Source organism: Balaenoptera musculus, chromosome 3, assembly GCF_009873245.2.
Source record: "Balaenoptera musculus isolate JJ_BM4_2016_0621 chromosome 3, mBalMus1.pri.v3, whole genome shotgun sequence".
In the NCBI taxonomy this organism is placed as follows: domain Eukaryota; kingdom Metazoa; phylum Chordata; class Mammalia; order Artiodactyla; family Balaenopteridae; genus Balaenoptera; species Balaenoptera musculus.
Window position 1 is genome coordinate 103,717,967 of NC_045787.1, and position 20,396 is coordinate 103,738,362.

Genomic DNA, 20,396 nt, shown 5'->3' on the forward strand with positions numbered 1-20,396 from the left:
GTCCTCTGAGCTGTTTTGCAGATACTGAAACCCCCACCAGGTGGAAGAAGTTAACTGTGTGCTGCCCACAAACACGCAGACCCCAGACCTGTTGGAACAGAAGGTTGATGATAGTGACTCCCAATTAACCTCACCACCAGCCAATCAGAAGAATGTCCAGGAGCTGATCACACACCCCATGACCCCCTCCCTCACCCTGTCTTTAAAAAACCTTTCCCTGAAAGCCTTCAAGGAGTTTGGGCCTTTTAAGCACTAGCTGCCTGGACTCCTTGCTTGGCCTGCAATAAACACTGCACTTTCCTTCACCACGACCCCGTGTGGTGTGTCAGTAGATTGGCTTTACTGCACGTGGGCAAGCAGACCCAAGTTTAGTTCGGTAACAGTGACAGTAAAGGGAATCAGAACACAAAGATAGCAGGGAAGTAGCAAACTCAGGTTTGGAGGGAACAAGAGCCAAGTGGCTGAAACTACCCAAGCTTAAAAGCTGGGGAGGGGCTGGGTGGAGCTGAAACTCTGCCCTCTGCAGAAGGGGCACGTCAGGTGGCGCTCATGTCTCAGAGGGGGCGTAATGAGGCTGGTTCTGCAAATGCTGGGTAAACTGCAAACTGCATCCAGCTGCTGCTCCAGAAAGAAATTGCCAGTGCCAAGCCGAAGAAGTGAGGATAAGGCGACACTCACTGTAACAGGAAGAAGTTTAGCAGCTCTGAGGGAGTAAACAGAAAGGAGCAATCCCTTCTTCCCGTTCAGCGCACGGTCTCTCGCTAGGGCCCCTTGTTAGCGGACTCTAACAGGGAACAGCTGGCAAAACATCAATACGGTTTTAAGTGTTGCAACCTTAGCATCACAAGGCAGAGTCTAGAAGGGAGGGCTTCAAGCTGAGAGAGAATCCCTTAATACTGGCTACTAGCCACCCCGTGGGCTACGCAGCATCCATACACACCCTTTCTATACATATTTGAACTCTCACGCAACAAGAAACACAACTCTGTTTCTAACGAGACGCCACTCTACTTCATACAAAGGAAGACAGTCTCATTCTTACCTGAAAATGATGAGATGCAAAGTCCCAACATTGGTTGTATCCATCTCTGCGATTCAGCATCTTCCACAAGCTGCTTGGAGACGCGGCCTACAACCTCCACCCAACCTCTTCCGCTTCCTCCACGAGTTCCCTGCTTCCCCCGGGTCCCGCCCCTCCCCGCGCACAGGTGTTTGGCTGTTCAAAGCTTCAGTGATCAAGAAGCCTTGAAAGGGGGCTGAGGATTTGGTTCGCTTCGCGGTGCACATCTCTGCACTCGACAGCCCCCAACTCAAGGAGTTCTTCCAGGATGGGGAGGTGACATGGTCCTCCGAAGTGTCCCGGGACCTGCACATCCTGCCAACCTCTCTGATCCCCATACCGCCCCCTCGATGAGCCCGGGGCCCTGGGGCCTTGATGAGTCCTGGTCGCACCAGCGGCTGCCCCGCAGAAAGGAGGGGCGTGGAGAGGAGGAGCATCGACGTGTTGGAGGTGCCAACGGACCATCCCCCACGCCACGCCCTCACCATCCAGACCTGCCATCTTTAACTGTGGGAGCACCAAGGAGGCGTCCCGTGCCCCTGCCAAGCCCCACACACCAAGGCTGCACTTGCCCTCTTGGACTCCTTTTCCAAGGAAGAAGGCTCAGGCCTCAGTCCTACCTGCATAAGTGAGTTGGCATTGATGCAGAGTCCTAAAGGCTGGATCAGGGACCTTGGGAAACAGGAAGGCAGGGAGAGGAAAAGGAAGGAGGGCCCGCCCCACCTTTCTGAGCCAAGCTACAGAGCTCATCATCCAGGGCTGCGGGAGGAGAAGGCAAGCACCTACCCTGCAGCTCTGCAGGGTTACCGGGATGGGGTGCACATCCTGCTTCAGGGAGATCCCAGTGACCCGTCCCCTGCCCTCAGGGAGGGTGTGAGGAAGGCAGCCAACTAGCTGAAGCGGCAGAGGCAATCCTGCACCTGTACCTGTCCTAACTCCTGCCTGAAGGAGTGGCCCCTTCCACAGGACTCCAGCACTGCCAGCCACCTCCTTCTCCTCTCCCTGGTGCCTGGCCCTGTCTCCTGGTCTTATAATTCTAGGGGCCATTTCTAGGTGTAATTGGACCAAGAATGGGAAAAATAATGAATTCAGAGCTCCCCAAAGAGTTTTAATTAAAAATAAAATAATAATTAAAATAAATTAATAAAATTAATTATTTTTAATTATTCCTCAAATTTGGTCACAGTGCCATCTGAATATTCTATTCTCTAGTGACTAAATTGTAAAGTTAGCCTCCAACAAAACTTGAGTAGAATATTAAAGGGAAGGAGGGACTTCTCTGGTGGCACAGTGGTTAAGAATCCGCCTGCCAATGCAGGAGACACGGGTTCGAGCCCTGGTCCAGGAAGGTCCCACATTCCGCAGAGCAACTAAGCCCGAGCACCACAAATACTGAGCCTGCGCTCTAGAGTCCACGAGCCATAACTACTGAGCCCACGTGCCACAACTACTGAAGCCCGCGCACCTAGAGCCCATGCTCCGCAACAAGAGAAGCCACCGCAATGAGAAGCCCGCGCACCTCAATGAAGAGTAGCCCCTGCTCACCACAACTAGAGAAAGCCCGCACGCAGCAATGAAGACCCAATGCAGCCATAAATAAATAAATAAATAAATAAAATTTTAAAAAATAATAAAAAATAAAGGGAAGGAAAAGAGAAAAGAAGAAAATTGTTACTATAAACAAATTTACAATACATATCATACAAATGCATACATATATATACACACACGAAGAAAGGAAGAAAATATGCATAGCTGCTCTAGTCTTCATTTCTGTAACTAATCACAAAGATATATTTATAATCTTCTTCCATCTTCCACTACCCACTTCATCTTTTCTTTGCCCTCAGAAAGAACCTCAGCTGGTCACAATTCTTTACCTGGCGAGGTGACCCAAATCTTTATTCCTGAAGGGTCTGAATTCCCAGAGTCTTTCTCTCTCTCTCTTCTTCCTCCCCACCCCCCTTTGTTGTTAGTTGTGGTGGTGGTAGTGGTGGTAGTTCCATGTTGGTTCAATGGCTTTAATAAACCAAAAGAGATATTTGGCAGTCTTAGCTTCCAATTCAGTTGAAACATTTGTCCGTTAGGAATCAACACCTCCAAACCAGCAGAGCTCAAAATGGCAGGGATGGGAAGCAAGACTCCCATAAGTAGATTATTAGCCATAATAGTGTAAGGAGCTACTCCTAACTCCAACCTCGACTCTTGGACCCATGCCTATAGGACAGGCACACATGCGTTGGTTTCTTCATCCTGTAAAATAAAACCCCATGCTTTCAGGGTGTCTCTCCTAACTGGTAGCCTAACAAGGCCTTCACGAGGCCATGTCACTGTCTTATTAAGCCAGCAGCTGCTAAGCAATGGAGTATGTGGTAAAAACCAGTGGATTCTGTGGGCACTAGCCCTCTGTTGAAATTCTTGTGCTGTGAAATGAGTTTCTTGATCAGAAGCAATGTGGTGTGTAGTGAAGTCACCATGATGGTGAGTAAGGCAGAAACATTATGGACAAGGAAGGCAGATCAATATCTAGAACACATATCTATTCTAAAGAGAAATCTTTCCCCTCCATGCTGGAAGAGGTCCCAAGCAATAGTCTTGCCACCAAGTGGATGGCCACAGAGGAATGACACTCTATGGAAGGCTCTTGCCAGGTTAGGCACTCAGCTGGGGCATCCTTGGTGAGGGGAAGTTTGTGAGGTGGAACCCAGAACAAAACTTCATGATAATATTTATTCTCTATTTAAAGATTAAAATCTGAAAGGGCTATTTTAGATTGAACAAGGACTCTAGTTCTTAGAGTTGCCCTTTGAAAAAATAAAGATATTCACAATTTCCGGTCTGCCTCCCCATCAGCATTGGACTTGTTAAAACGCTGTTTATTAAGTGGATGCCCAGTTAGGAAGTCAGTCCAAGCCAGTCAGCTGTCAGGGGGGGTGTGAAGAAATTTCCTAGATTGCTTGGCATTGAATGGTTCTGCTGACCAGTTTAGGGGAGAGCAGTGGTGAGTGAGCAATGTGCATCTCTTCCACTGCACATCCCCTCCTTTTTAAGGCTGTGGCAATTTCCATTCAAGGGTTAAAGCCGCCCACGGGGAAATTAAGCCATTTCTTGCTAAACGAAGAAATAAGAACAGCAGTCACGTGATGATGCTGGGGCTCTGACACGGTTGATCTGTGTAACGTTGCGTGGAGGATGTGATGTGCTGTCGGCTTTACAGGTAAGTATACGTGACCCAATTTGATGGCTCCAGAGAGGTAGTTTACTGACAGAAGAAAAATGAAGGCAGAGTACTGATTGCACAATCAAATCCGAGTGGCTGCTGAACAGAATAAAATGCTGTGTAAATCCAGAAGCCACCCTGGAGTAAAGAAAACTAAATAACAAGGAGGAAGAGGGATTCACTAGAAATGGGTGATTTCTACTTACATCTCCCCATAAATTTTTTTAACCTTTGGTAACTAAAATAGGTATGGGCTCTATCTTGTTAGTACTACTTAAGGTATATATTTAATTTTCTTAAATGCTCTTTAAATTTAATCTTATGGTTTTGATCTTAGGTTGCAAACATTTAAAATCTGCAGCAGTAAGTTCTGAGTTTTGCCAGTTCTTTCACTGTCATGTAATCATATAATCATGCCAATTGTATGACTGGCAGTCATATGAAGCAACTGTAAACCTTTCTGAGCAATTGATTCATTTCTACATTTGAGAGACAGAGTATTAAATTGGGTGGTAATCCAACTATGTCAAGTTGTAGTCTCCAGAAGAAGAATCTCTATATCAAATTGTACACTCCAGAAGAAGGATTTAGCCAGGGAAGGAAAGAACATGACTGGCTCCAATCAGAACTAGATCTTCCATTTCTGCGTGGAGCCTAAATGAAGGTTAAAAGTTTGCTAGCTTCAGATGAAATGGCAGAGTAGGAAGACCCTGAGCTCACCTCCTCCCATGGGTGCACCAAAATTACAACTATTTACAGAGCAACTATTGATGAAAACAACCTGAAGACTAGCAGAAGAGATTTTCCACAACCAAAGATATAAAGAAGGAACCACAATGAGATTGGTAGGAGGGGTGGAGATGCAGTATAGTCAAGGTCCACATCCCTAGATAGGCAATCCACAAACAGGAGGATAATCACAATTGCAGAGGTTTTCCCAAAAGAGTGAGGGTTTTGAGCCCCTGCATTGGGCTCCCCAGCCCAGGGTCCTGCACCAGGAAGACAAGTCCCCAGAACCTCTGGCTTTGAAGGCCAGAGGGGCTTACTTTTGGAAGAGCCAGAGGGCTATAGGAAACAAAGTCCACTCTTAAAGGGCTCATGCAAAATCGCACATGCTCAGAGACTCAACACAGAGGCAGTAATCTGAAAGGAGCCTGATCAGACCCACTTGGTCATCTTGGAGAGCCTCCCAGAGCAGCAGGAGGCAAACGGGACTCCCCTTAGGGACATAAATACTGACAGCAGCCATTTTGAGAAGCCTGTTCTATGACAAGGACACTGGTTCTGGAAAGTGCCCTTTTGGAGTCCTCTCCAGCCTATTAGCATCAGGGCTTATCTGCCCACCCGCTGGTCAGCACCTGTCCTGGAAACCCTAGGCTGCACAGCCACTTGCCCCTGGACCCAGCCCTGTCCACCAGTAGGCCAGCACCAACCCCAGGGCTCCCTGAGATGTGCAGCCAGCAATGCCATGACCCTGCCCCACCAGCAGGCCGGCAGCTTTTGTATGAGGCAGGGCCTGGCAGCCAACCAGACCAGGGGCCAGCCCTGCCTACCAGGGCACTAACAGTAGTCAGCCACACCATAGCAGATGGGCCCATGCAGCCAACACAGGGGGCAACCCTAGAGCATATTAATCTGGTGACCTGAAGGGAGTGTGCTGCTGGGCCCCACAGGATGTCTCCTACATAAGGACACTTCTCTAGGATCAGGAAATGTAACTGATCCACCTAACACATAGAAATAAAAACAGAGAAATAGGCAAAATGTGGCGACAGGGGCTTCCCTGGTGGCGCGGTGGTTCAGAATCCGCCTGCCAATGCAGGGGACATGGGTTTGAGCCCTGGTCCGGGAACTAGATCCCACATGCCGCAGAGCAACTAAGCCCATGTGCCACAACTACTGAGCCTGCGCTCTAGAGCCCACGAGCCACAACTACTGAAGCCCACACTCCTTAAAGCCCATGCTCCGCAACAAGAGAAGCCACCGCAATGAGAAACCCACGCACCGCAACAAAGAGTAGCCCCCGCTCGCCGCAAGTAGAGAAAGCCCACGCACAGCAACAATGACCCAAGGCAGAAAGGAGGAAAGGAAGGAAGGAAGGAAGGAAGGAAGGAAGGAAGGAAGGAAGGAAGGAAGGAAGGAAGGATGGAAGAAAGAAAAAGAAAGAAAGAAAGAAAGAAAGAAAGAAAGAAAGAAAGAAAGAAAGAAAGAAAGAAAGAAAGAAAGAAAGAAAGAAGGTGACAGAGGAGTGTGTTCCAAAAAAAAGGAACAAGAAAAAGCCCCAGGGCTTCCCTGGTGGCGCAGTGGTTGAGAGTCTGCCTGCCAATGCAGGGGACACGGGTTTGGGCCCTGGTCTGGGAAGATCCCACATGCCGCGGAGCAACTAGGCCCGTGAGCCACAACTACTGAGCCTGCGCGTCTGGAGCCTGTGCTCCGCAACAAGAGAGGCCGCGATAGTGAGAGACCCACGCACCGCGATGAAGAGTGGCCCCCGCTTGCCGCAACTAGAGAAAGCCCTCGCACAGAAACGAAGACCCAACACAGCCAAAAATAAAAATAAAATAAGAAAAAAAAAAAAAGCCCCAGAAAAAGAACTAAGCAAAGTAATCTACCCAATAAAGAGATCAAGGTAATGATCATAAAGATGTTCAACAAACTCAGAAGAATGAATGAATACAGTGAGAAGTTTAACAAAGAGTTTGAAACTAAACAGAGCTTAAAAATACAGTAACTAAAACTAAAAATACACCAGAAAGAAAAACAGATTCAGTAGATTGGATGATTCAGAGGAACAGATCAGTGAACTGGAAGACAGAGTAGTGGAATCACTCAAGGTGAACAGAAAAAAGAAAAAATAATTTAAAAAAATGAGGATAGGGCTTCCCTGGTGGCACAGTGCTTAAGAATCCGCCTGCCGATGCTGGGGACATGGGTTCAAGTCCTGGTCTGGGAAGATCCCACATGCAGTGGAGCAACTAAGCCTATGCGCCACAACTACTGAGCCTGTGCTCTAGAGCATGCGAGCCACAACTACTGAGCCCACATGCCACAACTACTGAAGCCTGGGTGCCTACACCCCATGCTCTGCAACTAGAGAAGCCACCACAATGAGAAGCCCGCACACGGCAACAAAGAATAGCCCCCTCTCACTGCAACTAGAGAAAAGCCTGCGCACAGCAACAAAGACCCAATGCAGCCAAAAATAAATTAATTAATTAAAAAAAAAAATGAGGATAGTTGAAGAGACCTCTGGGACAACCTCAAGTGTACTATCATTTGCATTATAGGGATCCCAGAAGGAAAAAAGAGAGAGAAAGGGGCAGAAAAGTTATTTAAACAAATAACAGGTGAAAACTTCTCTAACCTGGGAAAGGAAACAGAAGTCCAGGTCCAGGAAGCACACACAGTCCCAAATAAGATGAATTCAAAGATATCCACACCAAGATAATTGCAATTAAAATGGCAAAAATTAAAGATAAAGAATCTTAAAAGCAGCAAGGGAAAAGCAACTAGTTACATATAAAGGAACTCCCATAAGACTACCAGGTGACTATTCAGCAGAAACATTGCAGGCCAGAAGGGAGTGGCACAATACATTTAAAGTGATGAGAAGAAAAAACATAAAACCAAAAAAAAAAAACAAAACTGTAAAACCAAGAATGCTCTACCTGGCAATCTACTCAGATTTTAAGGAGTGATAGAGTTTTATAGACAAGCAAAAGCTAAAAGAGTTCAGCACCACTAAATCAGCTTTACAAAAAATGTTAAAGGGAGTTCTCTAAGTGGAAAAGAAAAGACCACAACTAGAAATATGAAAATTATGAAAAGAAAAATCTCATTGATAAAGGCAAACATGCAGTAAAGGTAGTAGGTCAACCACTTATAAAGCTGGTAGGAAGGTTAAAAGACAAAAGTAGTAAAATCACCTCTATCCACAATAAGTAGTTAAGAGATATGCAGAACAAAAGGATGTAAAGAATGATGTCAAAAATATTAAGCATGGGAGATGGATAAAATTGCAATGTTGTTAGAATGTGTTTGAACTTAAGAGATCATCAACTCAGTTTCCATTTCATTACTTGTGATTGGTCTGTTCATATTTTCTATTTCTTCCTAGTTCAGTCTTGGAAGGTTATACCTTTCTAAGAATTTGTCCATTTCTTCCAGGTTGTCCATTTTATTGGCATAGAGTTGCTTGTAGTAGTCTCTTATGATGCTTTGTATTTCTGCAGTGTCTGTTGTAACTTCTTTTTCATTTGTAATTTTATTGATTTGAGTCCTCTCCCTCTTTTTCATGATGAGTCTGGCTAAAGGTTTATTAATCTTGTTTATCTTCTCAAAGAACCAGCTTTTAGTTTTATTGATCTTTGCTATTGTTTTCTTTGTTTCTATTTCATTTATTTCTGCTCTGATCTTTATGATTTCTTTCCTTCTTCTAACTTTGGGTTTTGTTTTTTCTTCTTTCTCTAGTTCCTTTAGGTGTAAGTTTAGATTGCTTATTTGAGATTTTTCTTGTTTCTTGAGGTAGGATTGTACTGCTATAAACTTCCCACTTAGAACAGCTTTTGCTGCATCCCATAGGTTTTGGATCATCATGTTTTCATTGTAATTTGTCGCTAGGTATTTTTTATTTTATAAATTTATTTATTTATTTATTTATTTATTTATTTATGGTTGCATTGGGTCTTCATTGCTACGCACTGGCTTTCTCTAGTTGCAGTGAGCAGGGGCTACTCTTCATTGTGGTGCATGGACATCTCACTGCAGTGGCTTCTCTTGTTGCGGAGCACAGGGTCTAGGCATGCGGGCTTCAGTAGTTGTGGCTTGCGGGATCTAGAGCACAGGCTCAGTAGCTGTAGTGCACAGGCTTAGTTGCTCCGCGGCATGTGGGATCTCCCAGACCAGGGCTTGAACCCATGTCCCCTACATTGGAAGGCAGATTCTTAACCACTGAGCCACCAGGGAAGTCCCTCTAGGTATTTTTTGATTTCCTCTTTGATTTCTTCAGTGATCTCTTGGTTATTTAGTAATGTATTGTTTAGCCTCCATGTGTTTGTGTTTTTTACGTTTTTTTCCCTATAATTTATTTCTAATCTCATAGCACTGTGGTCAGAAAAGATTAAAAAATTTCCAACAAACAAAAGTCCAGGACCAGATGGCTTCACAGGTGAATTCTATCAAACATTTAGAGAAGAGCTAACACCCATCCTTCTCAAACTCTTCCAAAAAATTGCAGAGGAAGGAACACTCCCAAACTCATTCTATGAAGCCACCATCACCCTGATACCAAAACCAGACAAAGATACTACAAAAAAAGAAAATTACAGACCAATATCACTGATGAATATCGATGCAAAAATCCTCAACAAAATACTAGCAAACAGAATCCAACAATACATTAAAAGGATCATACACCATGATCAAGTGGGATTTATCCCAGGGATGCAAGGATCCTTCAATATATGCGAATCAATCAATGTGATACACCATATTAACAAACTGAAGAATAAAAACCATATGATCATATCAATAGATACAGAAAAAGCTTTTGACAAAATTCAACACCCATTTAGGATAAAAACTCTCCAGAAAGTAGGCATAGGGGGAACCTACCTCAACATAATAAAGGCTACATGCAACAAACCCACAGCAAACATCATTCTCAATGGTGAAAAACTGAAACCATTTCCTCTAAGATCAGGAACAAGACAAGGATGTCCACTCTCACCACTATTATTCAACATAGTTTTGGAAGTCCTAGCCACGGCAATCAGAGAAGAAAAAGAAATAAAAGGAATATAAATTGGAAAAGAAGAAGTAAAACTGTCACTGTTTGCAGATGACATGATACTATACGTAGAAAATCCTAAAGATGCCACCAGAAAATTACTAGAGCTAATCAATGAATTTGGTATAAAGTTGCAGGATACAAAATTAATGCACAGAAATCTCTCACATTCCTATACACTAACAACAAAAGATCAGAAAGAGAAATTAGGGAAACAATCCCATTCACCATTGCAAAATAAAAACCTAGGAATAAACCTACCTAAGGAGGTAAAAGACCTGTACTCAGAAAACTATAAGACACTGATGAAAGAAATCAAAGATGACACAAACAGATGGAGAGATATACCACCTTCTTGGATTGGAAGAATCAATATTGTCAAAATGACTATACTACCCAAAACAATCTACAGATTCAATGCAATCCCTATCAAATTACCAATGGCATTTTTTACAGAACTAGAACAAAAAATCTTAAAATTTGTATGGAGACAAAAAAGACCCCAAATAGCCAAAGCAATCTTGAGGGACAAAAACGGAGCTGGAAGAATCAGACTCCCAGACTTAAGACTGCACTACAAAGCTACAGTAATCAAGACAATATGGTACTGGCACAACAACAGAAATATAGAACAATGAAACAGGATAGAAAGCCCAGAGATAAACCCACGCACCTATGATCAACTAATCTATGACAAAGGAGGCAAGGATATACAATGGAGAAAAGACAGTCTCTTCAATAAGCGGTGCTGGGAAAACTGGAGAGCTAAATGTAAAAGAATGAAATTAGAACACTCCCTAACACCATACACAAAAATAAACTCAAAATGGATAAAGACCTAAATGTAAAACCAGACACTATAAAACTCTTAGAGGAAAACACAGGAAGAACACTCTTTGACATAAATCACAACAAGATCTTTTTTGACCCACCTCCTAGAGTAATGGAAATAAAAACAAAAATAAACAAATGGGACCTAACGAAACTTAATAGCTGTTGCACAGTAAAAGAAACTATAAACAAGATGAAAAGACAACCGTCAGAATGGGAGAAAATATTTGCAAATGTATCAACAGACAAAGGATTAATCTCCAAAATATATAAACAGCTCATGCAGCTCAATATTAAAAAAAACCAACAACCCAATCAAAAAATGGGCAGAAGACCTAAATAGACATTTCTCCAAAGAAGACATACAGATGGCCAAGACGCACATGAATATCACTAATCATATCACTAATTATCAGAGAAATGCAAATCAAAACTACAATGAGGTATCACCTCACACCAGTCAGAATGGCCATCATCAGAAAATCTACAAACAACAAATGCTGGAGAGGGTGTGGAGAAAAGGGAACCCTCTTGTCCTGTTGGTGGGAATGCAAATTGATACAGCCACTATAGAGAACAGTATGGAGGTTCCTTTAAAAACTAAAAATAGACTTACTATATGACCCAGCAATCCCACTACTGGGCATATACCCAGAGAAAACCATAATTCAAAAAGACACATGCACCCCAGTGTTCATTGCAGCACTATTTACAATAGCCAAGTCATGGAAGCAACCTAAATACCCATTAATAGACGAATGGATAAAGAAGATGTGGCACATATATACAATGGAATATTAGCCATGAAAAGGAATGAAATTGGGTCATTTGTAGAGACATGGATGGACCTAGAGACTGTCATACAGAGTGAAGTAAGTCAGAAAAACAAATATCGTATATTAACGCATATATGTGGAATCTAGAAAAAAAGTACAGATGAACTGGTTTGCAAGGCAGAAATAGAGACAGAGATGTAGAGAACAAATGTATGGACACCAAGGGGGGACAGTCAGAGGGTGGGTGGGAAGAATTGGGAGATTGGGATTGACATATATACACTAATATGTATAAAATAGATAACTAATAAGAACCTGCTGTATAAAAAATAAATTAAATTTAAAAAAAGAAAAAAAATGCTTCACAATCCACCTTTAATTTTTTCTTTTTACAATTGATAAGCCAGTATTGATACATTATTTTTAACTAAAGTCCATAGTTTACATTAGAGTTCATTCTTTGTGTTGTACAGTCTATTAGCTTTGAAAAATGCATAATGTTGCATATTCACCATTATAATATCATAAAAAATAATTTCACTGCCCTGAAAAATCCCTGTGCTTCATCTATTTGTCCTTTCCTCCCTCCCTCCCTCCCCAGCCCTTGGCTACCAATGATCTTTTTACTGTCTCCGGTTTTGCTTTTTCCAGAATGTCATATGGTTGGAATCATATAGTATTGTAGCTTTTTCAGACTGGTTTCTTTCACTTAACAATATGTATTTAAGATTCCCCCAAGTCTTTTCATGGCTTGAAAACTCATTACATTTTATTGCTGAATAGTATTTCATTGTATAGATGTACCACAATTTGTTTATCTATTCATTTATAGAAAGATGTCTTAGTTGTTTCCAATTTTTTTGTAATTATGAATAAAGCTGCTATAAACAACAAAAAAGAGATCATCAACTTAAAATAATCACGTATATATGCATATGTTGCTATACATAAGCCTCATGGTAACCAAAACCAAAAATCTGTAATAGAAACACACACAAAAGAGAGAAAGGAATCCAAACATAACACTAAAGATAGTCATCAAATTACTAGGGAAGAGAACAAAAGAAGAAGAAAGGAAAAACAACTACAAAAACAACCAGAAAACAATTAACGAAATGGCAATAAATACATACCTACCAATAATTACTTTAAATGTAAATGGACTAAATTCTCCAATCAAAAGACATAGAGTGGCTGAATGGCTACAAAAACAAGACCCATATATATGCTGCCTACAGGAGGCTCACTTCAGATCTAAAGACACACACAGACTGAAAGTCAGGGGATGGAAAAAAGGATTCCATGCAAATGAAAACAAAAAGAAAGTTGAGTAGCAATACTTATATCAGACAAAATAGACTTTAAAACAAAGACTGTAACAAGAGACAAAGAAGGACATTATATAATGACAAAAGGATCAATCCAACAAGAAGATATAATAATTGTACATATATAGGCAACAACATAAGAGCACCTAAATATATAAAGCAAATATTAACCAACATAAAGGGAGAAAGTGACAGTAACACAATAATCTTAGGGGACTTTAATACCCCACCTACATCAATGGACAAATCATCCAGAAAGAAAATCAATAAGGAAACACTGATCTTAAATGACACATTAGACCAAAAGACTTAATAGATATATAGAGAACATTCCATCCAAAAGCAGCAGTATACATTCTTTTCAAGTGCACATGTAACATTCTCCAGCATAGGTTGCATGCTAAGCAACAAAACAAGTCTCAATAAATTTAAAAATACTAAAATCATATCAAATATAGTTTCCAACAACAACAGTATGAGACTAGAAATGAACTACAAGGAAAAAAACTGCAAAAAAACACAAACACATGGAAGCTGAACAATATGCTACCTAACAACCAATGTGTCACTGAAGAAAACAAAGAGGAAATCAAAAAAATATCTGGAAACAAATGAAAATGGCAACACACAATCCAAAAATATATGGGATGCAGCAAAAGCAATTCTAAGAGGGAGGTTTATTGTGATACAAGCCCACCTCAGGAAACAAGAAAAATCTCAAATAAAAAATCTAAACTTACACCTAAAAGAACTAGAAAAAGGAGGATAAACAAAACCCAAAGTTAGTAGAAGAAAAGAAATCATAAAGATCAGAGCAGAAATAAATGAAATAGAGACTAAAGAACAATAGAAAAGATTAATGAAATGCAGAGTTGATTCTTTGAAAAAATAAACAAAATTGATAAACCTTTATCCAGACTCATTAAAAAAGAGAGAGAGAGAGAGGGCCCAAGTAATAAAATCAGAAATGAAAGAGAAGTAACAACCAACACCACAGAAATACAAAGGATTATAAGACATCACTATGAACAATTATACACCATTAAAATGGACAATCTACAAGAAATGGATAAATTCCTAGAAATCTACAACCTCCCATGACTAAATCAGGAAGAAATAGAAAATATGAACAGACTGATTATCAGTAACAAAATTAAATCAGTACTAAAACTCCCAAGGAACAAAGTCCAGAATCAGACAGCTTCACAGTTGAATTCTACCAAACATTTAAAGAAGAGTTAACACCTATCCTTCTCAAACTATCCCAAACAAATGAAGAAGAAGAAATGCTTCTGAACTCATTGTACGAGGCCAGCATCACCCTGATACCAAAACCAGACAAAGACACCACAAAAAAAGAAAATTACAGGCCAATATCACTGATGAACATAAATGCAAAAATCTTAAGCAAAATATTAAAAACTAAATTCAACAATACATTAAAAGAATCATACAACATGATCAAGTGGGATTCATTCCAGCGATGCAAGGATGGATCAATATCTACAAATCAATCAATGGGATACACCACATTTACAAATTGAAGAATAAAATTCATATGACCATCCCAATAGATGCAGGAAAAGCTTTTTTTTTTTTTTTTTTTAACATTTTATTTATTTATTTTTGGCTGTGTTGGGTCTTTGTTGCTACACTCAGGTTTTCTCTAGAAGTGGCGAGCAGGGGCTACTCTTCATTGCGGTGTGTGGGCTTCTCATTGCGGTGGCTTCTCTTGTTGCAGAGCACAAGCTCTAGGCATGCGGGCTTCAGTAGTTGCAGCACACGGGCTCAATAGTTGTGGCTTGCGGGCTCTAGAGCACAGGCTCAGTAGTTGTGGCACACGGGCTTTGTTGCTCCGTGGCATGTGGGATCTTCCCGGACCAGGGCTTAAGCCCATGTCCCCTGCATTGGCAGGCAGATTCTTAATCACTGCGCCACCAGGGAAGTCCAGGAAAAGCTTTTGAAAAAACTCAACATCCATTTTTCAAAAATTTTTATTTGAGTATAGTTGATTTACAATGTTGTGTTAGTTTCATGTGTACAGCAAAGTGAATAGGTTATACATATACATATATCCACTCTTTTTTTTTTTTTTTAAGATTATTTTCCCATACAGACCATTACAGAGTCAACATCCATTTATAATAAAAATTCTCCACAAAGTGGTTATAGAGGGAACATACCTCAACATAGTAAAGGCCATATGGGATAAGCTCACAGCTAACATCATATTCAATAGTGAAAAGCTGAAAGCATTTCCTCTAAGATCAGGAGCAAGACAAGAATGCCCACTCTTGCCACTTTCACTCAACATAATATTGAAAGTCCTAGCCACAGAAATCAGACAAGAAAAATAAATAAAAGGAATCCAAATGGGAAAGGAAGACATAAAACTGTCACTGTTTGCAGATGACATGATACTATGTATAGAAAATCCTAAAAACACCACAAAAAAACTATTAGAACTAATATACGAATCCAGTGAAGTGGAAGGATCCAAAATTAATATACATAAATGTGTTGTGTTTTCATATACTAACAACAAAATAACAGAAAGAGATATTAGGAAAACAATTCCATTTACAATTGCATCAAAAAGAATAAAATATCTAGGAATAAATCTAACCAAAGTAGTAAAAGACCTATACTTGGAAAACTATAAGACACTGATGAAAGAAATTGAAGATAACACAGATGAAAAGTTCGACTGTGTCCATGGATTGGAAGAATTAATATTGATAAAATGACCATAATCCCCAAAGCAATCTACAGATTCAATACAATCCCTATCAAAGTACCAATGGCATTTTTTACAGAATAAGAACAAATAATTCTAAAAATTCTAAAATGGAAACACAAAAGACACCAAATACCCAAAACAATCTTAAGAAAGAAGAACAAATCTAGAGGTATCGTGTGCCCTGATTTCAAAGTATACTACAGAGCTATAGTCATCGAAACAGTATGGTACTGGCCCAAAAAACAGACACATAGATCAATGGAACAAAAGAGAGCCCAGAAATGAACCCACACTTATACGGTCAATGAATCTACAACAAAGGAGGCAAGAATATACAATGGGAAAAGAGTGTGTCTTCAATAAATTGTGCTGGGAAAACTGAACAGCCACATGGAAGAATCAAACTGGACTACTTTCTCACACCATATACAAAAATAAACTCAAAATGGATTAAGAGCTTAAATATAAGACGTGAAACTATAAAACTCCTAGAAGAAAACATAGGCAGTTTACTCATTGATATCAGTCCTAGCAATATTTTTTTGGATATGGCTCCTCAGGCAAGGAAAACAAAAACAAAAATAAACAAATGGGATTACATCAAACTAAAAAGCTTGTGCACAGTGAAGGAAACTATCAACAAAACAAAAAGGCAGCCTACTGAATGGGAGAAGTTATTTGCAAACAATATATCTGACAATGGGTTAATATCCAAAATATACAAAGAATTCATACAACTCAACATCATAAAAACAATTTAAAAATGGGCAGAAGACCTGAATAGACATTTTCCCTAAGAAGATATGCAGATGGCCAACAGGCACATGAAAAGATGCTCAACATCACTAATCATCAGGGGAATGCAAATCAAAACCACAATGAGATATCACCTCACATCTGTCAGAATGGCTACTGTCAAAAAGACAAGAAATGACAAGTATTGGTAAGGATGTGGTGTTCTGTTAGTGGTAATGTAAATTGGTACAGCACTATGGAAAACAATATGGAGGTTCCACAAAAAATTAAAATTAGAACTACCATACAGTCCAGCAATTCCACTCCGGGTATTTCTCCAGAGAAAACAAAAACACTCTAAAAGAAATATGCACCCCATTGCAGATTTATTTACAATAGCCAAGATATGGAAGCAACCTGAGTGCCCAACGATAGATGAATGGATAAAGAAGACGTGGTATACACACACACACACACACAATGAAATATTAGTCATAAAAAAGAATGAAATCTTGCCAGTTGTGACAACATGAATGGACCTAGAGGGTATTATGCTAAGTGAAATAAGTCAGGCAGAGAAAGCCAAATACCATATGATTTCACTTATATGTGGAATCTAAAAAACAAAACAAATGAATAAGCATAACAAAACAGAAACAGAGATGGATACAAGAACAAACAGTTGCTTTCCAGAGGGGAGGGAGACAGAGAAAAAATGAAATAGGTGAGGTATAAACTTCCAGTTACAAAATAAATAAGTCATAGAGATGTAATGAACAGCATAGGATATACAGTCATATTGTAATAACTTTGTGTGGTGACAGGTAATAACTAGACTTATCACATAGATCATTTCATTTTGTAACATATAGAAATATCGAATCACTGTGTTGTGCACCTGGAACTAACACAGTGGTATAGGTCAATTATACTTCAATTGTAAAAAAGTTTGCTAAATGTCATCTGAGGAAGCGGTGATGAATATGAAATAAGGACACCTGTAAAGCCCCTGAAGCTATAAAATGGCGTAAAACTGTAATAAGATGATAACACTTACAGGGCTGCGTTTTCTGAGATGAGTAACCTTAACGGCCTGAATAGATTTGTATGAAAGGCCGCCAGCTTTCTGCTTGGTTCTGCTCCAAGTAAATATTCCCACATGACCACACCTGCTACTGAGGTGAATGTATAGAAATAGGAACATGGTCTTCCTGGAAAAAGAGGAGGCGTATCTATTTCTAAATCAATATTTTTATAGTCTTTTGTTCCAGTACCATCAGGCTTTTTACATATGAAAACTTCCTGACATTTGAATAAATGTTAATAAATCAACCCATGGTGTTTATAAAGAACAAAATAAGTCACTCCCATCCTCTGCTTCCAACTTCACAAACACTACCTGAGACAGTGAGGTTAAATAATTTTCTAGATGCCAAGCAACTAGGACTGACCAGGGGGACTTGCTTTAGACCATTCAGTTTCCTTTCAAGTCGGGCAGCTCATCATGTGGATGTTTTTATTCATATACACCTGTGCTATCTAGACCCTGGTTTGAGGAAATGAACAAGCATGGAGCTTAGCTTTTCCTTCCATGAATTTGATTTTCATTAAGCATTTAGGATCCCATAAACACTTTATGTCATGTTTGATAGTTTTATTTATTTATTGGAACTTGGCACCAATAATGAACTCAGCACCAGACAGTATACCTAGACACAGTAATTCCCTGGTAAGACCCTAATTTAAACAGCTAGGACACTAACACTGCCCAAGTTCAAAACACCTGAAGCTTTAGCAGCTCATTTTCCTAGGTATAAGTTTTATCTACCTTCAAGCTGTCACAGGTACACTGTTCTCCTAACTTACTCTGGGCTTGGAAAAAGCACAGGACTGCCGCAACAAAAGTGCTTATTATCTGCCTCTCTTTCTCAATCAGATTCTGTGCCCACAGGCCCAGTCTGAGGAGGAATTCCTTGATTATTGGGCTGTTCTAGTTAGCAACTCTGCACTTCTCCAGGGATTAACTCACAATGGGATTAAAGGCATTGGCCCTCCCACCAAAACTGTGTGGTTCAAGGAACGCCAACCTCAGAATCCCAGGGAGGTGGATCCTGAGACCCCCTTCAGATCTCCTGAATTAAAATCTCTGTTGATGGGTTTGGGAATCTAGCGCCTCTCACTTACAACAGAGTAAAATGGTTAAATCCAAATGGGTGCTGGTTGTGAACAATGAGTTCCTTTACAAATGTAAAGGAACATTCACTGCAAGCAAAGTCCAAGTGCATGTGGTATGAGAAATAGAAAGAAGCAGCTAACACTGCATTCAGCTCAGGTCAGGCCCTGAATTCGTTTAGGCCATCCCAGATTTCTTTGAGCCCTGAGAACGTGACCCAGGACTTGTCTTTACAGTTGCACAACACACTGTTATGCCTATTCACAATTTATTAATGGCAGGAGTAGGTCTAAACTATCATCAATACAGACCATGATTAAAATGTTCATTGAAGGATGCCAGAGCACATTTCAAACCAGAAATTTCACTGATGTAAACTCAGTAGTGCATGTCTAAAGCAGATCATAAACTAAGAGCATCTCTGGAGATAAGGAAATATTTGTGTTCCCAAATCAGAGGCAGAGGTCCTTCAAACCACTCCATCGCCGGCTCCCCGAACAAGGAGGCTTTCATACCCTAAATGATGAATCAGGTCAGTTTGTTCTACTTTGCATTCCTCTCTGTTCTGCACGTGTGGTGAAATTTAAATAGACTGCATCTGCATCAACGAAAATAAATTTCTGGTGAAATTTAAATGTTAAGAATCCTGAGATGTCTTCTCTTCTTGTTCAGAAATGAGAATGCCCTGAAAAAGGAAGTTGGCTTCACAATACAGAGTGAACCTCAGAGAAATATGACTCAAACTTTTTTGAAAATACTTCATTTGGGGGACAGCTTGCTCACCTCATCATTCCAACTTTCCCATGGGAAAAAAAAGCTTGATAACAAAGAATTAAAGGAGAGGAGCAAATCAATCAAAATGATAGCAGTGGAGCAATTACACAAAAACAAAATAATTACCCAAAAAAATCTTAATAGTAATTTTACAAATATGTTATTTAATACAAAAATATCAACACCTCCCAATCATGGCCAACTTATGTGATGACTGATCATGAGGGTGATGGCATAATGTACCATCCCTACCATGAGTAAAAGGTGGTGCTATTATTAACTTCACTAGGACAGCAGTTGTAAACCGAAACCCTCCCAGGAGATCCAGGACTTATGGTCACCCAAGTGACAATTCAAGAACAACACATCCTTTAAGAAAAGTATGGGTATTGCAAGCATGTAGATGTGCACTTGCTCGGTAGAGATTTTGCAGCATTACTGGCGGTAAAATACTGAACACAAGGCCTCAGAATGTTCTAACAGCAGGCTGATTCTAGTGTCCAGACACCTATGACAGTTCTGGCCTTCCTGCACCTCAGAAGTTTAGGTCAACCTGACTTCAGCCCATGAGGGTTCCTATTTGTAACTGCCTCACCTCTCATGTCACTCAGTTCCAAATATTTCTTAATATGGGCTTCTTTTTAAATTTATGAGTTCTTTTTTTTTTTTTTTTTAATTTATTTATTATTATTTTTTTTTATATTTTATTTTTGGCTGTGTTGGGTCTTCGTTTCTGTGCGAGGGCTTCCTTTAGTTGCGGCAAGCGGGGGCCACTCTTCATCGCGGTGCGCGGGCCTCTCACTATCTCGGCCTCTCCCGTTGCGGAGCACAGGCTCCAGACGCGCAGGCTCAGCAGTTGTGGCTCACGGGCCCAGTTGCTCCGCGGCATGTGGGATCCTCCCAGACCAGGGCTCGAACCCGTGTGCCCAGCATTGGCAGGCAGATTCTCAACCACTGCGCCACCAGGGAAG

The 20,396-nt window shown here is 40.6% G+C and overlaps 1 pseudogene; it reads left to right on the forward strand.

Annotated features, from left to right (window-relative positions):
- Positions 1 to 568: 568 nt before the first annotated feature.
- LOC118892524 lies at positions 569 to 1,995 on the forward strand (annotated as a pseudogene).
- Positions 1,996 to 20,396: the final 18,401 nt, after the last annotated feature.